Raw genomic sequence first — 26122 nt, 5'->3', positions numbered from 1 at the left:
AAAATTTCGTGAATGGTTCAGTTATTTCTCTCCTATATTTTTCACACTTCTTTTAAAAATGGTATGTATAAGTCAGGAAATCCTTTTTTTTTTTTTTTTTGTTTGCAAGTTGCTTTACGTCGCACCGACACAGATAGGTCTTACGGCGACGATGGGGCAGGAAAGGGCTAGGAATGGAAAGGAACCGGTCGTGGCCTTAATTAAGGTACAAACCCAGCATTTGGCTGGTGTGAAAATTGGAAACCACGGAAAACCATCTTCAGGCCTGCCGACAGTGGGGTTCGAACCCACTATCTCCCGAATACTGTATACTGGCCACACTTAAGTGACTGCAGCTATCGAGCTCGGTAGTCATAAAATTACTTGTACTCTTCTCCTATATATAGGTATTAACATGTTTACTAGACTAGTACTGTTAGGGCTAAATGAAATACTGGACATATAGTTTAGTTAGACCAAAGATCGAAATCCCTTCCACGGATCACACAGTCGTCTTATCTTATTTTTAACATTATCTGACTTAGGTCCTATACTCTTTTTCCCTGGCAGCCTAGATTTTACCCCATCTTCAGTGTAAATTAACTACGAATTAACTCAAGCATTTACTTGAAGTCCGTTCTACTTCACTCTAACATGCCTTAAGGCTCTGTTATATGACAGCACGTCATCTAACCTCCTTGACCATCTACTGTAGTGGAAATTGGTACAGGGTGGAGTTAATTACTCCCCCTACCGCTCCTCCTCGTATTTGCTTCCCTACATCGATTAGGTAAATGGTGAACATTGAACAAACATCAGGCGACCCCCATCTGGCGTAATTGTGGCTCAGTAATGGTAAACCTACCCAGGGTGACCTTCATTCGCCTGAATTATGATATAGACTGCCGGTATTCCCCGTGTTTATCTCCACGTCGTGAACTCTGCGTTCTGTAGCCTGTCGGTAACTGCCGAGTTATCGTGTCAGGAGTCCGAGCATATAACTTACATAACTGTATGCTTATTCTTCTTGAAGTACTACTCACTTTCCAGTAACTGTTAGCGTTACCCTGAATAAAATATAACGTCTTCTAATCGGTGCTATGGATATTAGTCCAGTCTGTAAGTGGTGGTGGTGATTATTGTTTTAAGGGGAAGTACAACTAGGCAACCGTCCACTGTTAACAGTAATCAGAGAGAAAAATGGAAGAGGTCCGACACTTCGAAAAATGAAGTTATCTGCCAAAGAAAGACAAGGGCCACGAAGGCTGTTAACTGCACGACACAGATTTTGAACAATTTGGAGTCACCTAGAGCACCCTCGAACATCTTGGGTTGGACAATTGTGGCACCGATTATTATTCTCAGGATTATGAATCCTTGCCTTTTCAATGAACACGGCTCTGAAACTGATGACGAATATTATTGAAGCCACCATCATGACTGATCATGCCGTGGGCGAAGTAGTATTCCTCGGACTGTAAGTCATATTCGGAAGTGTTTATGCGTACGTGTGCGAAGCTCAGTCAAATCTACGACAGACAGAAATCTGAAATTTTGACATAGGACAATCGCTTAAAGTTGTAGGACTCCATCTTCGAAAAGGGTGCTTTCGCCATTGTCAACTGTACGTGGATTGTTCAAGAGTTCGAAAGGCAAACACGATATATTATACATCTTACCTCCAAATGGAAGGACATTAATACAGTTTATTCCGAAGCTCTATAAGTAAACAATATTTTTTGTTTTATATAACATGGTCTTTTACATGGTTTTAATATTATTTTTACCATCCATCTACCCGGTATCTTAAACATTGAAAGTAACAATATACTAAAAATAAAATCATGTATTTAATGCAATTTACGTCAAAACTATGTGAGTTAATAATCATAATGTTTTAATTTGCTTTTGAATAAATAGTTTAGAAACATCTAACGCATGAATTAATAAACGCGGGCAAAGCTGCTGGCACATGTTAGTAATAATATTTGCATTTGCAGGTGATTTCTCCACACTTTCAAAAACCTGAAAAGTGTAGCAATACAAGTCAGCCTCTTGGAAGAGACAGGCAATAGATCAATTTTTAGAATTCTGTATAAGAAACAAATGTATGATAAGTATAAAAAATGCTCCAGAATTTCTAATAACAAGCTACGTAAAGAAATTAAAATATTTGGAGGAAACAATTCAAGAAAACCGTTTAGAAAATCCACTGTAGAGGAAAGAATGCACAAGATGGAAAGAGCGTACGGTATAACAAGAAATATTTACAACAAATAGTGTTTATCTGAAAGCCTAGTCCGACTCGTTGGCTGAACGGTCAGCGTACTGGCCTTCGGTTCAGAGGGTCCCGGGTTCGATTCCCGGCCGGATCGGGGATTTAACCTTAATTGGTTAATTCCAATGGCACGGGGGCTCGGTATATGTGTCGTCTTCATCATCATTTCATCCTCTTCACGACGCGCAGGTCGCCTACGGACGTCAAATGGAAAGACCTGCACCTGGCGAGCCGAACCCGTCCTGGGATATCCCGGCACTAAAAGCCATACGACAATTCATCTGAAAGCCTCAAAATAAAGCACTGAAACACAGTAGTCAAACTGGAATGCCTATATGCGAGTGGATGTCCAGTAGTAGCTGAATAAATTAGCAGTATACTTTAAAGAAGGATTATACGGAAAATACTCAGTCCGCTAAGAGCTACAGAACCCTGGAAATCAAGAAGTAATGATGAAATATTCCGGAACATAGAAAACATAACGGAAACAATGTGGAAGAGGCGATTGATAATTTTTGGACGTGACAACAGGTTAATCAGATAACTTCAAGAAGTCAACAAAAACCGGGATTCATGGAGTCAAGAATGATTTGGTAATTATCACCATAATAGAAGAAGTAGCGACAGAAAGAGAGAGATACTTTTTAAGTTTTAAAAATGTGAGGACGGAGTATTGGAAGAAGAATAAGGAACAAAGGAACAAAAAAGGAAATAAATAATAAAAATAATAATACAAATGCATTACTATGTCCGGTTCCTTGACTAAATTATTAGCATCGCCATCTTGGGTTTAGAGGCCTCCGGGTTCGAATCCCATCCAGGTCGATTTATATTCATCTTCACATAGTGTACACACTACCAGAGACACGCAGTAGTGAGTAGATTCCTCTACGTAGTGTTGACGTCCCCCTTTGGGTGGAGGTGGTAGAATAACACCCACGGTACTCCCTGCCTGTCGTAAGAGGCGATTAAAAGTGCCCCAGAGGCTCTAACTTGTGGGCGTGGTTTGGCGACCACGGAGCCTTTAGCTGAGTTCTGTCATCGCTTCGACTTACAGTACTTGTGCCTGATTCCCCACTTTCATCTATCTTATCCGACGTCCTTTGGTCACCTTTTGTTTTTTTTCGGCCCCAATGGTATTAGGTATCGAGACCTAGGGAGTCTTTCATTTTCACGCAGTTCATGGCCCTTGTCTTTCTTTGGCCGATATATTCATTTTTGAAGTGTCGGATCCCTTCCATTTTTCTACTTGATTAATGTTTTTTTGTTGTTGTTGCTATATTATTTACGTCGCACCGACACGGATAGGTCGTATGGCGACGATGGGGCAGGAACGGCCTAGGAATGGGAAGGAAGCGGCCGTTAGGTACAGCCCCAGCACTTGCCTGGTATGAAAATGGAAAACCACGGAAAACCATCTTCAATGCTGCCGACAGTGGGATTCGAACCCACTATCTCCCGGATGCGAGCTCACAGCGGCGCGTCTCTAAGCGCACGCCCAACTGATTAGTGTTAATAGAGGATGATTGCCCAGTTGTACTTCCTCTTAAAACAATCACCACATAGGGTTGACGACAGGAAGGGCATCCGTCCGTAAAACATGGCTGGTTTTACACGTAGTGCCGACTCAAAATTATTGGCAAAAGGACAGAAATGAGAATAAGAAGAAGAACGTTATTCGTATAATATTGCAGACTAACACTACTATTACAGCTAGACACTAGGGGAGAAACTCAAGGACTCTAGGGAGGTCACACTACTGACATTTATACTGCTGGTGGCAAGAACTCTTGGGACAAAGAAAGAAAGAAAGAAAAAGTAAGTAAAGGAAGACGCAATAAAAGAAAAAGGTGGTGAGTGTTGATCAAGTTTATTTATCACCACAACACATCGACCGTCAAGCCCAGGCATGCGTTACTTTGCCCTGGAGACTCTCAGAACAGCAACATACAAAAAGCTAGCTACAAGAACAAATGAGGTTCTATTACCCAAGTCTTCCGAAAGTTTGGAATGCAATAGAATGATGAACTAGTGTTATCAATTCTAATGACGCTCTTACTGCTTGAGTCTAGCGCAGGCTAATGTGCTGTAAATTGAATAGATTGGGACAAATATTTGAGTTTAACAAATAATTCGATTTTTCAGTATCTCGAAGAAACTCAAATTTCCCGGTTGTTTGCCATATTCTTCACGTGTATTTATTTCTCTATTACTCGAAGTTTGGTTAAATGAATTTCTGGATTTCTTGAAGCAATCATTTCCTCTCTTGAAGCAAAAAAAAAAAATACTCTGTAACTGGAACTTTGTGCAACATTAACTCTGCAATACGGCATTTGTGGTTTGTAACGAACAGTTAACAAGTAAACATAGGTTTTAGAGTGATGCTGGGAGCTAATACGGCGGGACTTGAAAAACTAAAACTTCTAATGATCGGCGAAGCCTCGCTGTTTCTCGGGTATGAATCAATTACCGGTCACGTACAAAAGCAACCCCCGAAGTCGCGGATGACAAGCTGCATCTCAGCTGCGTGGTATTGACGAGAAGTTTCAACGTGAAAGGAGGAAAGGTTAATAGTAATAAACAGAAGAGACTAACGGATTTTTTCAAAAGGTGTTAACCATGGTATGCTTCTTCTATCACTATTGAATGTACTGTATCCTGTCTTCTAAAAAGTTACTATAATAAGTAAAGCCCGGATTTTTATGCAGTAACAGGATAGACTGCAAACTAATTTGGTTAGCAGGAAGTGTCGGCCACCCGCTCTTGCACAGTGTAGCAAGAGTAACATAAATTACGTACCTCTAATATTTATGCAAACCTCATAACATAGTCGTTGTGAAGGTAGACTATACTTGCTACTCGCCTCAGTAAGTTTGCATTCTAACCTATTAATGCATAAAAATCCGGGCTCTAATAATAAGGCTTATAATTAAAGTGATGCCGTAAAATAGAGTTTTTGTATATTCTTAAATGCTGTTAAAAGTAATGTATTCAGTATAATCCCGTACAAACATGCGATTCAATTGTGTGGCTTGCATGCTCAAAAACGTTATTCTCTATATCTCGAAATTTCGATAACTCGAGATAATTCGAGATATCGACTTTCCACTGTGTTAATTTACATGCTTGTCACTCGTGCGCTGTTCACATGTAAAGGTATCACTTTTCAATATTGAATCTATCAAGGCCATGATTGGTCTGCCTGATCAAAATAAATAGGCTCCATCTACACGGTGTATCATAAATACGCCGATAAAAAAAAATCAGGGATACTCTTCATGTTTCGTTAAGAGCGATGGAGCAAACAGATTGGCAGAGAAAATTTTTCTTTTCGTGAAAATGAGGTTGCCTTTTTTACTCCCAGGTGCGCGATCCAAATCGACGAACTCACAGTATTTTCTATGTCAGAGCGCAAGTCGCTGCCGTGCTTCAGGGAAGCGGAGGGGATGGAGGGGAAGTCGGGTGTATGATGGGGACAGAGGTAATGCTACACGCGTATGCACATATTTCCTTGTTCGATTCGTACAGGATTGTCCTTGAATCTTACAGACAATATCCAGAGTTCGTTTATTAAATACCGTGACCTACACACGGTACAACCGCGATCAAAAGAATTCCGGGTCGAAAAGGAAACGGGTAACGTTTGGGCGAAGATTTTGGCCACTCCTGAGGATGAAGGAGAAGTAACCGAGTCAACGTCACATGTGTTCGTCTTCCTAGAGGTGTGGCTTGCCACGCTGCACACTCAGAGGCCACTCCCAACTCCATTTTCTCGGGAACTGATTAAGATGTTTCTATGGTTAAACATTATGGCTATATTATCTTTTCCTAATCAAGGAAAACAATTAATTGAATGTAATTTAATCGCGATGAAGTGTGCACGATGTAATCCCACCCCAGTATATGGCCTTTAATTGTTTGATCAGGGCTGACAACAACTTCATAGGAACGGTTTTCAAAACGCCCTTGTGCCTCTGATAATCATAATTATTTAATGCCAGGTTATTTTTATTTCGGTTTTTTAGTTTAACAATTATTATTATTGGTCATATTTAACAGGGCCTATATTGACTAAAATAAGCGTCATTCATTCTTACAGTGGTTGAGCGCGATGCCATTTGATAAAGAAGTCATAGTCGAAACCGCTAACATTTCAGCCAATAATTAAAAATAAATTAGAGGATTTGATCCTCACTGAGTTGACATGCACATTACATCTGTTGCCTTGAAGGAGGCGTGTGGTTCCTCCATTCATTCCCCTCTCCCTTCATTGCCGAGCCAGTGGGACGTGTGGTTAGGCGGGGAAACAAGTACCTTCCCCTCCGCGTGTATTTTGTTCATGCTAGATATCCTCGTACTTCAGTTTTCTCCACCTCCCCTCACTCTTCAGATATGTGCATGTGGTAACGCTTCTGATAGATGTGACCAATGAGAGAGTGTGTGTAAGCAGGTACTGGGTGCTTCTGACGGCTGTACTGATTCCTTGCCTGAAAATAATATGATTTCGAGTGTAGAAGAAAACACTGTAATTAAGACACGCTTGTCAGTCAACTAATGCACAAGATCGTTTCTCCTCTCGTCTGTTGGTCGCAATGATGTTCTTTACTATTTAATATGCCCGAAGATGGAACGCTGCCACCCCGCGATTGTGTATTATTTCACTCACTACATTGTAAATAGAATGAAATACTAAGCGAAGTAAACAATACGCCCACTAATTTGATTACAGTATATGTTCAATATGCCCCCCTCCTACTTCGATGCACAGTTCACAACGGTGTAGTAGTGACCTTTGTACTCTGTTCAGGATGTCTGATGTGTCGCGCATTACCTCTGTCTCCAATTTCCCACTTCCCACTTCCCTTCCCTTCCCTTCCCTTCCTTCCCTTCCTTTCCCTTCCCTTCCTTTCCCTTCTCAGACGCACAGCAATAGGCAGCGGCCGGCCCTCCGGCATAGAAAATGCGGCAAGTTCGTCAATATGAATCGCACGCCCGGAAGTAAAAAAAGTAACTTGATTTTCTTGAAAAGAAAAAATGTTCTCCGACAATCTGATTTCACCATTATTCTTAACATAAAACGAAGAGCATCCTTGTTTTTGTGTCGTTATAGTTATGATACACCTGTATACGAAAACTCAATTGACGGACACGATTACACTGTACTTTTGCCGAAGCCAAAACATACACAATGATACTGTACACAATAACAGTAACTCAATCTAGTCTTCAACAGCATAATGACCGCTGGTCACCCAAGAGTATAATATTGCGGGACACTGAAGTCTAAAACAAAGATTGTTGCTTTTCAAAGAAGTGCGAGTTGGCAGAAAATCCGTAGAGATGGCAGCACTATCCAGTAAGGCTAGAGTTCGGAAGAAAGGGCACAGTGGACGTGTGCGTTTCCCATACAGCAACAGCTCCGTAACGTATGTTGTCACCATCACTTGCTCATGCGTGAAACCTGCCATAGCGAGAGCACAAGACCGATGTTCACATGCAGGTAATGCTGGAAGTTAAAGCGTAGAATCTGGCAAATTTAAAATACCGAGTAATTAAAGTGTAACACGTCACGAGGTCCCTGTTCCATCTTCTGGGTGTTCACGAGCACTTGTGCTCTTATACACGAACCGCTGCTGAACTTGAGATTGATGTCGTCATTAGAGAAATTCTCTCTCTCTCTCTCTCTCTCTCTCTCTCTCTCTCTCTCTCTCTCTCTCTCTCTCTCTCTCTCTCTCTCGCATACACTATTTTCAGCATGAAGGCTGGTTGGATCCTCCACAGCAGCCGTAATAAAGAGCCTAGGCATCACTGAATAAGCATACTAGGAAAATGAGATGTGCTTTCCTCACCGAACCAGAAGTTGATGTTACATATTCGTTTGCCAAGCCCACTGAAATGCATGCACCTACCGACCCTATGAGCGGTATTTTCACACCATTCATAACAGGGACTGGCTGCATAAGTAATGGTATTACTAGCATCGTTCATACCTCGGTCACTTTCATGTTGTCAAAGCCAAGGATAAAACTGAGACAGTTCAGTGAAAATAACACATTTATTCTAGCCCATGTCGTAAGATATAGTGCACTGCAAACACTACATCTCGCCAACAAAGGCAACATTACAGATTATAGATTGCAAAATTAAAAACAATTACCCGGTCAATACGAGAATCAGCTTGTGTGTAAACGGACACCCGGGTAATACGGGTATCCACATACTGGGGATTTAATGCTCAGGTAATCGGGTATCCGATGTAAGGTATCTGAAAATGCCTCGTTAATTCATGTCCATTTTCTTTGGCTACACTTCGACTGCAATGTATTAGTATAGATTGAGGAAATTGTCAGTGCCTGTGTTAAAGTGTATTTCTTACAATATTAATTTTGCTATCTGTGTAACCATTAATCACAGACAAATAAAATTCGGCAATAGTGTTAAAAATGGATCATAAACTTGAATGGAGCTATTTATTTTTGAAAATGAGGCCAATAAAAAGTTTGAAAATATTTATTTGAATAACAATATTTTAATTCTTCTTGACAAATTTTGTTTTAAAAATAGTATAATCGTAGTCTACTTTGTAGCTACATGTGTGGGTAGTAGCTGTCAAAATATTATTCACGTCACATTAATGGTTTCAGAGTTTACCCTTCCGATAGCTTGGAGTGAATTTGCAGCTTTACAAAACATCTCAAGGAATAAACTGTCATAAAAATAAATCATGAAGTATAACGATTAACTAATAAGCTAATAACAATAAAAAATGCTTTTTCATTGCACATTATAAGTTTTGTCTACCTGGTATACATATTTATATCCAAACTAGCTGATGTACCCGTGTTTCGCTACGGAATTCTACATTGTATATGTTACGGAGTTTTTCCGTGGTAGGTAGAGGTGAAAGAAGGTGCGGGTGTGAATAGGTCTCCAGCTACGAAAGCAAAATTAATTTAAAATTTAACAAGGTTATATTTTCTTTTCAAAAACAAGAAATAACAAGCATGGCAGGTACAAAGTAGCAAGTCAAAAAGGGTAGTTACAATATTTACAGGAATTGGGCTTCGCGCCCTGATTTTACACAGCTTGGGCAATCAGCTCAGTTTTACCCCAAACACGAGTTTTAACAGAGGGGCAGAAAACCCCATTCATACCTAGGAGCCCTTGCTCCAAATTACGCAGAAAAGCCTCCACGAGGCATACAACACTTAATTTTCAAAAGAGCCACTCGCTCTCAAAATTTAAGCCTCTCCCAGGCCACACCAAACTCCACCTTCAAGTTGTCCTCACTGGACATAGACACAGGGGTACAATACCCAACCTACTGAGGTCTATTAAATGAAAAGGGGGAATTACATGACCTCTAAAATAACAATTTGAGAGGAGGCAATCTGCACTCCTAATACACTTGTTTTTAAAAAAAACCTAATCTGGCTCTAGGCCACTAATGCAAGGGCTAATCCCATACTACCGAGGTGACTTTAGAAAAGAGCAATTTGTTTTACATTAACGAAGAATAGGTTGAGAAAATAAGTTCACCTCAAGACAATGTGAGTGGGAGCTCGAGAGGGTTAGCACTCTCTATCCCAATATGCAGCTTAAAAGAGAATAGAAGAAAAGATCGTTACATTTTAGGAAAAGGTTACATGGAGGAACGCTTCGCACCCGCCCCGAGAGTTAAACTGCTGAGCTAGCAAAGAAAGAATTTATTAATCGGCCATTACCTTATTGATGACCGTTGCCGAGGAAAGAGGCGCTTCCCGCCTCCTGCTATGTACTTTATACACTGAAAGATGGAACAGAAGTGGCCCGGAGACCCTAAAATCAGCAGTTTATATCCTCTCGCGGAAGGTTCTAGGCGTTAGGGGAATGAAAACACCCTCCCACAAACTTTTTATTGGCTCGGGTACAGAAACATATCCAAGTTGGGGGAAGATACATCGGATTGGTCGGAAATAACTCAAAGAAATTCAGGATTGGTTAAATGCAAAACAAGGGGAAAGAGAGGGGTATACAGCCAACTTAACCAAAGACTGAAAAAAAATTTAGCAAAGACCAAACATTTGAAATAAAAATTTCTCCAACAAAATAGTTCTTTGACTCCGCACTAGGGTGCACTATTGTTGATCTTCAGTAGTGTCCTCTAGAAGAGAAAGTTCACACTTCTTACTTCAAGCGAAACAAAAACACATCAAAAATGACACAGTTCAAAAACTCAAAATTTTCCACGTGGTGACATCTTCTGAGAAGGTAAGGAATTAATAGCGTAGATAAAGTTCAGACTTCCTCCAGCAGAGGAATTTCAACTGGCGCACATTTTAAATTAGCGGAGTGGAGGTGTACCTCCCGGTACAGTATACAGAATTCTAGGTTAGATGTGTACACGTTGTAAATAAGATTAAACTGCAAAGCTCTTAAATTACCCTAGAAACGCGGCGGGGAAGTCACCAAACGTCTTTTCTCATGTGAAAGCTGTGGTAGGGAATTTTCATTGTAATGGTAGGCCATCTTCCTTACCACCAATCATAATCAAATTGGGGAGTTTTCATTATAATGGCAGACACTTCCTCTGCAGCTGCCTTTTTACATTCTCAGAAAGACTCTCTTTGTGATTTTTCCAACTGAATTGAACATAGGTCATTACAATGACGTCAGTAGGAATGTCGCGATTAAAAGCAATGCTATCGTATGAAATACTCGATCAAATAAAAAACCACACATTTTCTCACTTTCAAAGAACATTACTAAGCTGCCGATCTAACACTCCAAAGTTCCAGAGCTGGAATGCCCAGGCCGCAGACAGCCGTGAACACACTTTTTTTGGGGGTTATGGCGGCGGCGGGGGGGGGGGGGGGGGAGCGAATAGTGGAGAGTCCCAGGGCGGAAACTATTATCATTTACTTGTATGTTCCCAAGGAGTACCCGTTGAGTTAGAAAATCTCAATTCACCACACTAGCGGGGAAAGAACTATGTGAAATGGAAGCAAATTTTCCTCCAAGCCAGAGGAGACACCCCCTCTTCGCTGCTACTTTGGAATAAAAAGAATGCAGAATATAATAAATGTGAAGGGAAAGAAGCTTTTCTTAAGAAACGGCTCATTTCAGGGTTGAATTTTGAATTATTTAGTGAATTGTGGTGCTATAATTTGGAATAGGCCGAAATTGTAATTCTACACCAGGTCATAAGTGAGCCTTTGCCATTATTCCGTTAAGTGCACACACTGTTCATACCAATCAACGAGTCAGATTAGGGAGCGAATAGCTGGAATACTATGATGAACCAGCGTGTTACATACCAGCAGTATCAGCAAATGTATGAACCAGAGTAATTGCATGCTAAAGAAAAAGTTATCCAACTCCCCAGCTATTTCACGCCAGTATTCGGGCAGGCTGTTTTACTCGGGACGCAGCAGTAATGCCATATTTCGGAGATGAGAGGGAGCATAAGAGACGAAGAACATTTCAACAAGGAATGGCCAATGATATGTTATTGATGATCAATTGTATGAGCTTTCGATATTTTGGGCCTTAACATTCACTTTTCTTCCGACTTTGAAATACCACTCTTATCATAGTCGGTACGGTAAATCTCAATAAAACATAAATGATATGAAATTGTATTCTCCATAATTTTTGTTATGTAGTACTTTTTGATAAGGGATTGCCTGGCCGAGGCGGTAAAGGCGTGCTCGGTTCGCCGGGAAGAACGTGGGTTCGAATCCCCGTCAGGAAATCGTAAAATTTAAGAAACGAGATTTCCACTTCCGGAGGTGCACATGGCCCTGACGTTCACTCAGCCTACACCAAAAATGAGTACCAGGTTAATTCCTGGGGGCAAATGCGGCCGGGCGTACAGCTAACCACTTTACCCCATCAAGTGCCGAGGTTACGGATAGTGGAAGCCTTTACCTTCCACCCCTCCAAGGGCCTTCATGGCCTGTACGGAGATGACTTTACTTTCAGTACTTGTTGATAGAATCAGTAACATAGTTATTTAAAAATTAAATGTTAGGCCTTCCCCTAAGCTACCATATCACTTAGCATGAATAAAATAAGTTATAGCCTAGATTATGGTTGGTCATTTCCCGACTTTACATACCGATTTTCATTAAATTCTCTACAGCCGTTTTCTCGTGATGCGCGTACATACATACAGACAGACAGACATGATGGAAAATTAAAAAGTGCATTTCCTTATTACTCTGAACATGTCCTGTACAGAAATACCATTCTTTTTAAATTCTTAGCAATGTACAGACAAAACTCTTATTTTATATATAGAGATTATGATGGCAAAAATAGTAATTTTCCACTGTTTTACTGTGATATCCATGGCCTCTAATTATAACATAGCGGTCTTCACAGCCGCAGCGAGGATGTTCTGTGTTAGCAATGTTTTTTTTTTTTTGTTTTTTTGTTTTTGCTAGTTGCTTTACGTCGCGCCGACACAGATAGGTCTTATGGCGACGATGGGACAGGGAAGGGCTAGGAGTGGGAAGGAAGCGGCCGTGGCCTTAATTAAGGTACAGCCCCAGCATTTGCCTGGTGTGAAAATGGGAAACCACGGAAAACCATTTTCAGGGCTGCCGACAGTGGGGTTCGAACCTACTATCTCCCGAATACTGGATACTGGCCGCACTTAAGCGACTGCAGCTATCGAGCTCGGTAGCAATATTTTAGTGATAGTCGTCAGACTTCTTTTCACTACCCCAGGATGCTGCATTTACGATCAGAAGGAAGGCCTGCTGTAATACTTCGCTTTAATAAACTATTCTGTATTCTGATATGGCGCTCTTGCGTATTTTGCTTAGTCTCCTTTCTAGCGCGGATTACGAATACAGTAACAATGCAGATTATGGCGCTGTTTGAAAGCTTAAAGCTTGGAAGTGCATGAAGCATTACTCAGCAGAGTTGTGTTCGCACGAGGATTAAATACACCGAGCATTTCATATTTCTGGTGATCTCGCGTATATTGCGGCTCCACTAGTATGCAAACAACCAGCAAAGCGTAAATTGCGGCCACATCGAAAGCGCAAAGTATGTACGTACATTGCAGCCCTATTATTGGAACAACTCCTATATAGCCAGAGGCGTACTCTATGCCTACTGCTATCGATACAAGTCAGCCTGCTAATGCACACATTGTATCCTAGGTGGCACTGTGTTACCATGGGGACTTGTTTACATTTGTCATTTACGACAGTTGTTGTCTGTCGTGTATAGTTTAATAGGTTAGTAGTGCTCTTCTCTTTTGTGTGGGTTGTATACAGCTACTATGCTCGTAATAACGAAATATGATTCCTGACATTTCTTGGAGGGAGGTCCGTTTACCGCCTACCTGGGTGGGGAGAACGGAGTTGAGGGCATGGTTGCCATGGAGACGTGGGCGTGCCCACTGTGGTTGCCATGGAGGCAAGCCTTCTGGCGGGGTCGAGTTGTTTGGAGTTGCCAAACCTCTCACTTCTGAGCGGTCTGGACGAACGAACAAGTGAGCCGCAAGCGAAGGGAAGGAGAAAGGAATCCAGGAATGTGACGACACCGTGCAATGGCACGTGCAATGCTCTTCCCTCCTGTTCTAACTGTCAGAACGCTTCTTTAAATATTATGGATGTACAGTTACATTCGGCAGGATATTTATTTCTTGAGCAGGTAGATATAATATTTTACGTATGGCTGCGCAGAGGTAATGGATACGAGACTGCACGGCTGGATCAAATAGGCTTTCCACACCGCAGGTGCCAAGTCATCAAACGGTTGCCGGATATTTGCGGTCAAGGGGATTTGCGGTTACTGAGATATAATTGTGTCCACTCATAGAAATTCTCCAGCAGCTACTAGAGATTTGCGGCCACTACAGCAAGGGGTGGGCCTTATTACCTTGATCTCCGAGTATCCCCGCTAACCTGCCTGGGCTCCTACTCGCTCGCTTCGAGAGCAACATTCTTCCCACTCGCCTATTATTTAGATACTGATACCTTCAGCTACAAACAGCATTCTATATCGAAACTCCCTGGTGTAAGTTCTGTATTTAGCAGTGGCGTGCGGTGAACACACTCGTTACCCCAGCTGCAATAATTTAAAAAAAATAACAATCGCAGCCCCATCACTCTCTCTAAAGCCAACATTATTATTTTATAAACTCACTCGATAACTAAGTGGAAATATAACAAGCAAACAGATCATAAAATTAATAAGACTATTTAGGTATTGAAGAACTTATGAAATTGTAATTCACTTGAATATTTCCGACCACATGTTCGCACATATTTCCAAATTGGTATTCACAGCAGTGACGACACCATCATAACTTAAGCTACAGCAAATTTTAAATACTTTAGACTAACTTACTGTTTCACCCTCTGTCGCTTCGTAATAGAGGTCTACAGTCATGGTTTTCACAGAAATATACTGGGACTAACTTTTTGTTTTAAAAAACCTAACCTAAACTGAATGAGCAAAATTTACCGGTATTTTACCGCGCCGGATTTTTACAGTGTCACTCGCTTATGGAGTGTAGGTACAGCAACGAAAAACGAGAGGAAACATTCCTCACGACGTATACCACTGTTAGGGGCTGCCTGGCCGAGGCGGTAAAGGCGTGCTCGGTTCGCCCGGAAGGACGTGGGTTCGAATCCCCGTCAGGAAGTCGTAAAATTTAGGAAACGAGATTTCCACTTCCGAAGGTGCACACAGCCCTGGGGTTCACTCAGCCTACACCAAAAATGAGGACCAGGTTAATTCGTGGGGGCAAAGGCGGCCGGGCGTAGAGCCAACCACTCTACCCCATCAAGTGCCGAGGTTACAGATAGTGTAAGCCTTTACTTTGCACCCCTCCAAGGGCCTTGATGGCCTGTACGGAGACGACTTTGCTTTTGCTTTTTATACCACGAAGAATGCCACAGAACTTCACCAATAATCCAAGAGAAACGCTACAAAAAATTCACCACTACAGGCAGACCGACTCGTATAGAGCATCGAAATACAACATTGGGCATTTGTACTTCGCGCTTGGCTCTGTGTTCATGCTGGGCAATGTAATTATTTGTCCGCGTGTATCAAAAAAACGTTTTCTACACGTGCCATCTATGAATCGCTCCCACAAACTTCATACATGCCAAAATCCAAAAATAAAATACTTTTTTTAATAATCGATTTCATAAAATGGCTGTTTTTATTATCAGCGGTATATGCAAGTAGCTGTACGACTTTTGTTGTTGTAGCCTCTGGCGAATAGCGCTGAACACTTAGAGTGTTTGCTCTTACAGCCAATATGTACCCAAGCTAGCTGCTCATCCGCCGTAAGACGCTGTGAATCTGGAGCGAGGTCAACAGCTGTCACCCCGCCACTCCGAGAAGAGGAGGGTTAAATCGCATCCGTCAACCAAGCGACTTGAATTTCGCTGGGGTGCCTCTCTTTCGCGCCGGCAAAGGACCCCAGCTCCCTGGAGAGACTTGGACTGGTTTCGCGCTGGCAAAGAAACTATGAAAGTGCGAACGGCCGTACTTGCCTTCACTTAGCCGTTTGCAACGTGTTTAAAACTTGATAAAGAAACGCTGTAAGGAGTAATAAGAAAATGTAAGTACAAAATTCTTTGCCCCAGCAGGGCTGGGGTAGCTGGGGTTCAGTATACGCCACTGTTGTGTGCTGTAATTGAGTTGACAAGGCAAATCGTTGAGCACATTGCAGTGGATATACGTACAGAAAGTATAGAGAAAGTCAAAATGGCATAGTTACCTGGGTGTATCTCAAGGAGATGAACAGATGTAAAGGATGGCTAAGGAAAAGAGGAAAAGAAATACTGGATCATCTGCTGAAAGGTATAAAATGGCAGGGAGGGATTCAGTTAGGTGGAAATGTAGTAAGCAGTCTGGCCTATGCTGACGACTTCTTCTTAAAGGTAGATTTTCCGAAAGCCTGCAGTCTAATATCTTGGAACTTGAAAATAGGTGCAATGAGTATGGTATGAAAATTAGCCTCTCGAAGACTAAATTGATGTCAGTAGGTAAGAAATTCAACAGAATTGAATATCAGATTGGTGATACAAAGCTAGAAATAAATAATAAATAAATAAATAAATTAGCCGTATGAATCCCCTAAGGGCTATGGCCTCCTGCAATGCAGGGACAGTGCTCAGTTTAGCTCATCAGGTGAGCAGGTCCTGAAGAGCATTATTATATTGGTTAATCTGTAGTTTTTCATGGTAACAAAGCTAGAACAGGTAGATAATTTCAAGTATTTAGGTTGTGTGTTCTCTCAGGATGGTAATATAGTAAGTGAGATTGAATCAAGGTGTAGTAAAGCTAATGCAGTGAGCTCGCATTGCGATCAGCGGTATTCTGTAAGAAAGAAGTCAGCTCCCTGACGAAACTATCTTTACATCGGTCTGTTTTCAGACCAACTTTGCTTTACGGGAGCGAAAGCTGGGTCGACTCAGGATATCTTATTGATAAATTAGAAATAACAGACATGAAAGTAGCAAGAATGATTGCTGGTACAAACAGGTGGGAACAATGGCAGGAGGGTACTCGGAATGAGGAGATAAAGGCTAATTTAGGAATGAACTCTATGGACGAAGCTGTACGCATAAACCAGCTTCGGTGGTGGGGTCATGTGAGGCGAATGGAGGAGGATAGGTTACCTAGGTGAATAATGGACTCTGCTATGTAGGGTAAGAGAAGTAGAGGGAGACCAAGACGACGATGGTTAGACTCGGTTTCTAACGATTTAAATATAAGAGGTATAGAACTAAATGAGGCCACAACACTAGTTGCAAATCGAGGGTTGTGGCGACGTTTAGTAAATTCACAGAGGCTTGCAGACTGAACGCTGAAAGGCATAACAGTCTATAATGATAATGTATGTATACATTGGGGGTGGATTATACTGTACTTTTTTGTACTGTAATTTGCAGAATTTTCTTGTTTTCAAAAAGATGGCGGTTTTTTAGAAACACTGTCCTAAAGTTGATGCAGATTCAAACGCGTTTTAAAACGGGCCCTTTTTTGCACGGGTGATAAAAATAATATAAACTAGGCCTACACACTCGAAACCTAAATGATTTAACGTGAAATGAAACGAGGAAACTGTGGTGTTATTGGATTTTCTGTGAGCCTATTGGTTATTTCCAAACTCGAGTAGGCTACACACAATTTTTTGGTCGACTAGATTGATGACCATACTTATTTCGCACTGTGGCCAACATAACTCAGAGACAAACACGTCTCAGTGACCGTAAATATCCGTGATTTTGTTATGACGGCAAGTGTCCGGACTTCCATCAAACTTTTGCTGCGGTTTGTCGTCGAGGGAAAAGCCATTTAAGTTTGCATTGTTGACAATGTCACATCTGTCGATAAACTTATGGCTCAGACGGTTTAGCGCTGGCCTTCTGACCCCCACTTAACAGATTCAATCCTGGCTCAGTCCGGTAGTATTTGAAGGTGCTCAAATTCATCATCCTCCTGTCGGTAGGTTTACTGGCACGTAAGAGAACTCCTGCGGGACTAAATTCCGACATTTCGGCGTCTCCGAAAACCATGAAGTAGTTTGTGGGAAGTAAATCGAAATAGCATTATGATTCGAAAGACCAAAGGGGACAGAACTGAGATGGTAGAAAGTGAAAACTACCCGAGACAGACTGGTTTCGCATAAACTAATATCAATAACAGGTATGAATTTAGACGAATTGTCAAGAGTCGGGGGTTCAAAGTGGAATTACAGTAGTGCGCAGAAGACGAAGAGAAAGAAGGCGCAGATCGATGGCCTTAAGGGTGGAAGTTCGTGGGCGCTCAATTAATTAATGCTGAAACTTACCATAACATTTTTCATTATATCTATAATAATATGAGAGGTCGAAATGCACAAATTTTACCATGTAAAGTCAAAGCCTTATTGATTTTAATGGATTGCAATTCATAGTATTCAGACTTCTAGTTTCTTTTGCGGATTTTTTTTAATTTGAGAAATTTTACAAGGTCTTATTGAAACATATCGTCATGTTTGTATTGAAGTACTGGTACCACTGCTTCCAAATTTTCACCACATATTCGTAGCTGCATGAAACTCTTGAAAATGTAGAATTTGATAAATACTTGCCCCTTTAGTTATAAATTAACATTTAATTTTAAAATATTGTAACTTTTAACAACAAAAAGAGGTTTATAAAAACCACAATTTAGAAGCAACATTAAAAATTATATAGTTTTAGTATCACAGTACAGTCATAAATGAAAAAACCTACAACCTGCTTTCCACTCAGTAACCGCGTTAGGAATGGGGCGAGGATAGGAATTGTGCCGGCTGCCGAAGCCTGTCGCACTCCTCTGGGAAATGATTAATATCTAACAGATGAAACGAAATGATAGTGGAGAGTGTTTCTGGAATGAAAGATGACAGGGAAAACCGCAGTACCCGGAGAGAAACTTGTCCCGCCTCCGCTTTGTCCAGCACAAATCGCACAAGGAGTGACGGGATTTGAACCACGGAACCCAGCGGTGAGAGGGCGGCACGCTGCCGCCTGAGCCACGGAGGCTTCAATACAGTCATAAATGAGTGTTCAAAATTTCATACCTCTAGCTAGAATATTTTAATGTGGAAAAAAGAATAGTTTTCTGGAAACTGCAGTCAAAGTTTGTGCTTCACTCACACCGGTCTCAGAACTTTCCAGGACCATATTCTTCTTACTGCTGGCTCTCCTCATCTTCTCTCTTCCTTTTTCTGTTTCCTTAGTGGATTCTGCACTGGATATTGGGGATTTTTTTCACACGGTCACTGCCAAAGTCCCTCATCGACTTCAACAGCTTTACCCCAGGCTTGATACCCTTGTCTTAAGAAATACTGGCGGAATGTCAAAACAAGCAGACGATCAAGATTTAGACACTAACAAAAACATTGGTCGTTAAAGCTCACAGTCCATAGAAGTTCTACTCAAATGTAAATTCCAATTTTCATACTAATGCTCAGGTGCCAAAATGCAATCAAGTAAGTAGTGAAATTTTCATCAGAGTTTTATTGTTTACATGGCGGCGCAGACTTAATTGACTTAATTCCTTTTGCACCAGTGTGGAGCATAAGTCACATGTTAGAGCTCTCCATCTGGCCCTGTTCTTTGTCATCTTCTTTATGTTAATCCAGGAGTACCTAATAACAGTCACCTCTGCTTCAGTGGTCTGCCTCTCCGCCTTGCTCCTCGAGGGTTATATTCCAGCTTTGGAATATGTTGTGCGCCTCTTCTCAAAGTGTGTCCGCTCCATCTGCATTTCCTTTCTTTTATGACTACCTCAATCAATCAATCAATCAATCAATCAATCAATCAATCAATCAATCAATCAATCAATCAATAATGGTCTGCATTTAGGACAGTCGTCCAGGCGGCAGATTCCCTATCTGTTGTTTTCCTAGCCTTTTCTTAAATGATTTCAAAGGAATTGGATATTTATTGAACATTTCCCTTGGTAAGTTATTCTGTGAGTGGGCACAAGTATATCTCAATGACCGCAAATCACTGAAATGCATGCACCAACCAACAATGCGAGTGATATTTTCACACCATTCATAACAGGGACTTGTTAACTCCCCTTCCTATTAAAGAATATTTGACCCAATTTGTCCTCTTGAATTCCAACTTTATCTTCCTATTGTGATCTATCCTACTTTTAAGGACACCACTAAAACATTCGTCTACTAATGTCATTCCACGCCATCTCTCCACTGACAGCTCGGAACATACCACTTAGTCGAGCAGCTCGTCTCCTTCCTCCCAAGTCTTCCCAGCCCAAAATTTGCAACATTTTTATTACGCTACTCGTTTGTCGGAAATCACCCAGAACAAATGGAGCTGCTTTACTTTGGATTTTTTCCAGTTCTTGAATGAAGTAATCCTGGTGAGGGTCCCATACACTGGAACCATACTTTATTTGGGGTCTTAACAGAGACTTATATGCCCTCTCCTTTACATCCTTACTACAACCCCTAAACACCCTCAGCTTTCCGTTGTTGGGCGCGCTGCCAAAGTTCTTCGTTGGAGATAACTTCTGGGCAGCGTACTCCCACTATAGTCCTCAAATATTTTTCCTAGACAGACTTGCATCCCATAAACTAGTAACAATAACAGGAACGAATTTAGATGAATTGTCAAGAGTCATGTATCAGGGGTTCAAAGTGAAATTACAGACACCTCGCGTTATATGCTGGACTGGAGACAAAGCAAGACTTCATTAAGATAAGTTCCAGATATCATGTTGCTAAGTACTTAAACAAAAATGAACACAAATATTTATGCATTTGTAAATATTTGAGCGTGTTTTGATAGAATCTGTTGATGTTCTTACAAGAACGAAATATAAAAATATAAAAAGCAGAGCAAAGAAGGCCCTTGGAGGGGTGGAAGGTAAAGCCTTCCACCATGCGAAACCTCGGCACGTGATGAGGTAGAGTGGTTAGCTCTACGCCCGGCCGCCTTTGCCCCCAGGAATTAACCTGGTCCACATTTTTGGTGTAGGCTGAGTGAGCCTCACGGCCATACGCACCTCCGGAAGTGGAAATCTCGTTTCTTAAATTTTACGATTTCCTGACGGGGATTCGAACCCACGTGCTTCTAGGCGAACCAAGCATGCCTTTACCGTCTCGGCTAGGCAGCCCTTAAGAACGAAAATTATCCTTCTATATTACTTAAGTCATTTCTTTTTTCAAATATAAAACAGATAACTCTCTTATGCATGTTGGTTGATACCTGGTATCTCTGTCTACAAGTAAATACAATTTTCTCTTTGACAAAGAGAATATAACATTCTTCTTTTCTAGTTTTTTTTTTGAGAGGTTGGCACGCGTTGGGCATGTCATGTGCGCTACCAACGTTGCGCAGCAAGTTTGTTTGACGCGATGTATTGCTTTTATTGTGTCTTTTCCACTGCCTGCTCGATCTGCATCCGATGGCTGCTTATACTGCCTGCTCATTACAACATTTTAACATGGCACTAAATGAAACACTCCGCTTACAAATACCTACAGCAGGTGGCAGCACAAACCGGCTCCTGAACTGTCGGAATGAAATAGCGGGAAATAGGGTAGTACAGTATTTGTTTGTCCGCCTCTGTGGTTAGTGGTTAGCGTGATTAGCTGCCACCCCCGGAGGTCCGGGTTCGATTCCCGGCTCTGCCACGAAATTTGAAAAGTGGTACGAGGGCTGGAACGGGGTCCACTCAGCCTCGGGAGGTCAACTGATTAGAGGTGGGTTCGATTCCCACCTCAGCCATCCTGGAAGTGGTTTTCCGTGGTTACCCACTTCTCCTCCAGGCAAATGCCGGGATGGTACCTAACTTAAGGCCACGGCCGCTTCCTTCCCTCTTCCTTGCCTGTCCCATCCAATCTTCCCATCCCTCCACTAGGCCCCTGTTCAGCATAGCAGGTGAGGCCGCCTGGGCGAGGTACTGGTCATTCTCCCCAGGTGTATCCCCCGACCCAAAGTCTGAATCTCCAGAACATTGCCCTTGAGGCGGTAGAGGTGGGATCCCTCGCTGAGTCCGAGGGAAAACCGACCCTGGAGGGTAAACAGATTACGAACGAACAGTATTTGTTTACATTGAAAATGGCGTACTGCTGCGTGCCTTTCTGCATATCAAAGAAAGGGAAACTAGAATGCCGTGGTATTTCATTCCATGACACGGGCATTTTCAGGAGATCCAGTTGAAGCCATGTTTAGTTCTATAAGAATAGGAGAAGGGTGCAATGACATGACTGACTCCCGGGCTACCGGTAGTCAGAATTCCATAATGTCCACCGATGGTGCTAACGTTATCCACAAGCACAATTCAAAATTTTCTGCCTCAGTACCCTCTCCCGGACTGGACGAAACAGAACCAGTGTTATTTATTTATTTATTTATTTATTTATTTATTTATTTATTTATTTATTTATTTATTTATTTATTCATTCGTGAAACCTCTACTTAGTAATGTAGGGAAGTACCATACAGACAAAGTTTGCTGGTTTTCTTGTTCGTCGAAATCGCTATCACTCTCTAGAGCACCTCTTTATGCGTACAATTATTAAATTTTCCTGTTACTTTCAGATTTTAAATTTTGCTTGTATGCTTATCTAGCTGTATTCACGCGATAACTGGGTACGTCTGGTTCTGCGATCTAGCGGCAGATTGTTTGTAAGTCGTGTTACACGTTTGAAAATGGAATGAGCAGGTAGTATAAGCAGCCATCGGATGCAGATCGAGCAGGTAGTGGTCTTTTCGAACTGTACTGCGAATTTGTGTAGGTTAAGATGAACACTTTTGTTAAAAATACGTTCAGGTACTGTTAGGAAGTGACAGTGATATTTCTTCCAGTGAAGATGATAACAGTGAGACAGACAGTAACAGTTAAAGTATCGTGCGAGTTGGCTGTGCGGTTAGGGGCACGCAGTTGTGGGCTTGCATCCGGGAAGTAGTGGGTTCGAGTCCCACTGTCGGCAGCCCTGAAGATGGCTTTCCGTGTTTTCCCTTTTTCACAGCAGGCAAATGCTGGGGCTGTACCTTAATTAAGGCCACGGCCGCTTCCTAACAACTCCGAGCCCTTTCCTATCCCATCGCCACCATAAGACCTATCTGTGTCGATGCGACGTAAAGCCACTAGCAAACAGTTCAAGTAACAGATATTAGGCCTAATGGTGTTATCCCTCCTCAAATTACTACTACTAACGACGAAAGTGAAGATGATAATGCTCTTAATCTTAACAATCTAAGTGCAATTCAACATGACGACGAACTTAACCTCATTTTTCAGTTTTGAATTTCAAATACTAAATCATTTAGTAACTTTTAAACATAGAGATTTAAAACTTTTAACACTAAAACACAACACAGTTTAATGATTCTAACAGTGACATTGAGATGTATGTGAACTAGTTATTACTATTCCAAATACTAACTCAAAATTGCAAAATTAATTACAGAAAGTGGAAATTAATAATTTATTAATTTTTAACATAAAGGCATAAGCGTCACGAAAATGAATCACAGGACATATACATGGATATATCATGAATAGTCTAAACAGAAAGTCATCTATATAGCTTGAAAACTGAGGCGAGTACAAAAATTTCAGTAAGGCCTTACATTTCGCCTTAATTTAGGTTGGCAGTTTTAACAGTACAATGTATTTGGCAGAATTTTACCCTGACAGGGAAAGGGTTAACAACGAATCATGTTGTATGTTTAGTCCTCAGTTCGAAAGCTGGTTGGATCCTCAACAGCTTCGCCATCAACTGTCATAGATAGCCTAGGCAACATTGAAGAGGCGTACTAGAGAAATAAGGAGTGAGGTAGTTTCCTGTTGCTTTCCTCACAGAGCCAGAAGTTGCTATTACATATCAGTCTGCCCAGCACACTAAAATGCATGCATCATCCGACCCTATGAGCAACATTTTCACACCATTCATAGCTGGGACTGGCTGCATAAGGAATGGTATTACTAGCATCACTCATACCTCGGTCATTTTCATATTGTCAAAGCCAATGATAAGACAGAGGCAGATCAATGAAAGTAACAAAATTGCTCTAGCCTATACCAGAAGACATATTGCACAGTAAGCAGTGCGTGCCGCCAGCAAAGGCACACGAAACATGTTACTCTACTGTAATTAAGTTGTTTTTTTAAGCATACTACTGTTACCATCATCATCATCATCATCATCATCATCTGTTTACCCTCCAGGTTCGGTTTTTCCCTCGGACTCAGCGAGGGATCCCACCTCTACCGCCTCAAGGGCAGTGTCCTGGAGCTTCAGACTCTTGGTCGTGGGATACAACTGGGGAGAATGACCAGTACCTCGCCCAGGTGGCCTCACCTGCTATGCTGAACAGGGGCCTTGTGGAGGGATGGGAAGATCGGATGGGATAGGCAAGGAAGAGGGAAGGAAGCGGCCGTGGCCTTAAGTTAGGTACCATCCCGGCATTCGCCTGGAGGAGAAGTGGGAAACCACGGAAAACCACGTCGAGGATGGCTGAGGTGGGAATCGAACCCACCTCTACTCAGTTGACCTCCCGAGGCTGAGTGGACCCCATTCCAGCCCTCGTACCACTTTTCAAATTTCGTGGCAGAGCCGGGAATCGAACCCGGACCTCCCAGGGTGGCAGCTAATCACGCTAACCACTACACGACAGAGGCGGACTACTGTTACCATATGCTTATAAATGTTCGTTCGTAATCTGTTTACCCTCCAGGATCGGTTTTTCCCTCGGACTCAGCGAGGGATCCCACCTCTACCGCCTCAAGGGCAGTGTCCTAGAGCTTCATACTCTGGGTCGGGGGATATAACAGGGGAGGATGAACAGTACCTCGCCCAGGCGGCCTCATCTGCTATGCTGAACAGGGGCGTTGTGGGGGGATGGGAAGTTTGGAAGGGATAGACAAGGGAGAGGGAAGGAAGCGGCCGTGGCCTTAAGTTAGGTACCATCCCGGCATTTGCCTGGAGGATAAGTGGGAAACCACGAAAAACCACTTCCAGGATGGCTGAGGTGGGAATCGAACCCCCCTCTACTCAGTTGACCTGCCGGGGCTGAATGGACCCCGTTCCAGCCCTCGTACCACTTTTTCAAATTTCGTGGCAGAGCCGGGAATCGAACCCGAGCCTCTGGGGGTGGCAGCTTATCACACTACCCACTACACCACAGAGGCAGACGCTTATAAATATATTAAAATTAGTTTCAGAAGACTGAAGAACCTAACAGTTATAAATTAAATTCTGCTGGGGCTGTACCTTAATTAAGGCCACGGCCGCTTCCTTCCAACTCCTAAGCCTTTCCTATCCCATCGTCGCCATAAGACCTATCTGTGTCGGTGCGACATAAAGCCCCTAGCAAAAAAAAAATAAATTAAATTCTATCACAAGTAAAATGATTTCTAGTTACATTTACAATGTCTAAATTGTCCACAGAGAATGTGCAGTTGAGTAAAGTAACATTGGCGACCAGTACGTTAAAGTGGTAAAGAGCTCTATTTCTTTATACTCGTGCATCATGACAAATTAGCACAAACATAATAGAGCTGGCAGTCAGGTCCACACACATAAGCATTTTGTTCGGAGAGTGATTTCCAAAGCTGGTTCATTTTCATCTATATCAATTAATGTTCCATCAGTTGCAAACAGTGTAAAAGGTAATCCATCAATCTGACTAAACATCATATTAACAGCTTCGCCTACATTTTCAAACCAACGCACATGTTCTTTAAAAAGTACTGCATTTCTACTGTTCACCACACATTTAATTATCCTACACACAAACGGTTTTCAAACTCCAAGCATATCAGCAATACTGTGATACTATGCGCCTATACCTAGCCAATGTATGCAATTTGTAATTGCTATTTTGGTGCTAGATCCCTGTTTTTGAAGTATTATGCTCTAAAAATGGTTTGATGGAAGTTAGCAGTAGATTGAATTTATTTGCAGTTAGATGGAACGTTTCATTGTATTGATATGCTTCCTCCATATTCTTCTCACAATACTGTGTTCTTCATCACTGGATAAGAATCCGTTTTTACAAAATTATTTTCAAGATAAATTATTATCTGCACGGAACTAGAATGAGATTGACAGCTGCTTCAACACGTGTTCTCAAGCTATGGTAGAGATGAAGTGGGAAGAAAGCGTTAGCAGGTTGTCTTGACCACCCGACATTTGACCAATCACATGAGACTATCTATGAAAGAGCACGAGTCAGCGAGGAGAAGCGAGAGAAAGCTTCAGACAATGTAGCCGTTTTCGCAATACATGCGACCATACACGTAAAATTGAAAGAAGCGTTTTGACAGATATGGCTGGAGGGAGGAGCACTTCACGGTGTTGCCACATTCCTGTATTTTTTTCTCCTTCCC

General features: G+C 41.9%; 1 protein-coding gene across 1 annotated transcript in view; it reads left to right on the top strand.

The window, feature by feature from the left end:
- alpha-Man-IIb (alpha-Mannosidase class II b) overlaps positions 1–26122 on the top strand; it is a 421315-nt gene that overhangs the window by 147402 nt on the left and 247791 nt on the right. The window lies entirely within an intron of this gene.

The sequence above is a fragment of the Anabrus simplex genome, chromosome 6, assembly GCF_040414725.1.
Source record: "Anabrus simplex isolate iqAnaSimp1 chromosome 6, ASM4041472v1, whole genome shotgun sequence".
Taxonomy (NCBI): domain Eukaryota; kingdom Metazoa; phylum Arthropoda; class Insecta; order Orthoptera; family Tettigoniidae; genus Anabrus; species Anabrus simplex.
This window is presented reverse-complemented; position numbering and strand designations above follow the sequence as displayed.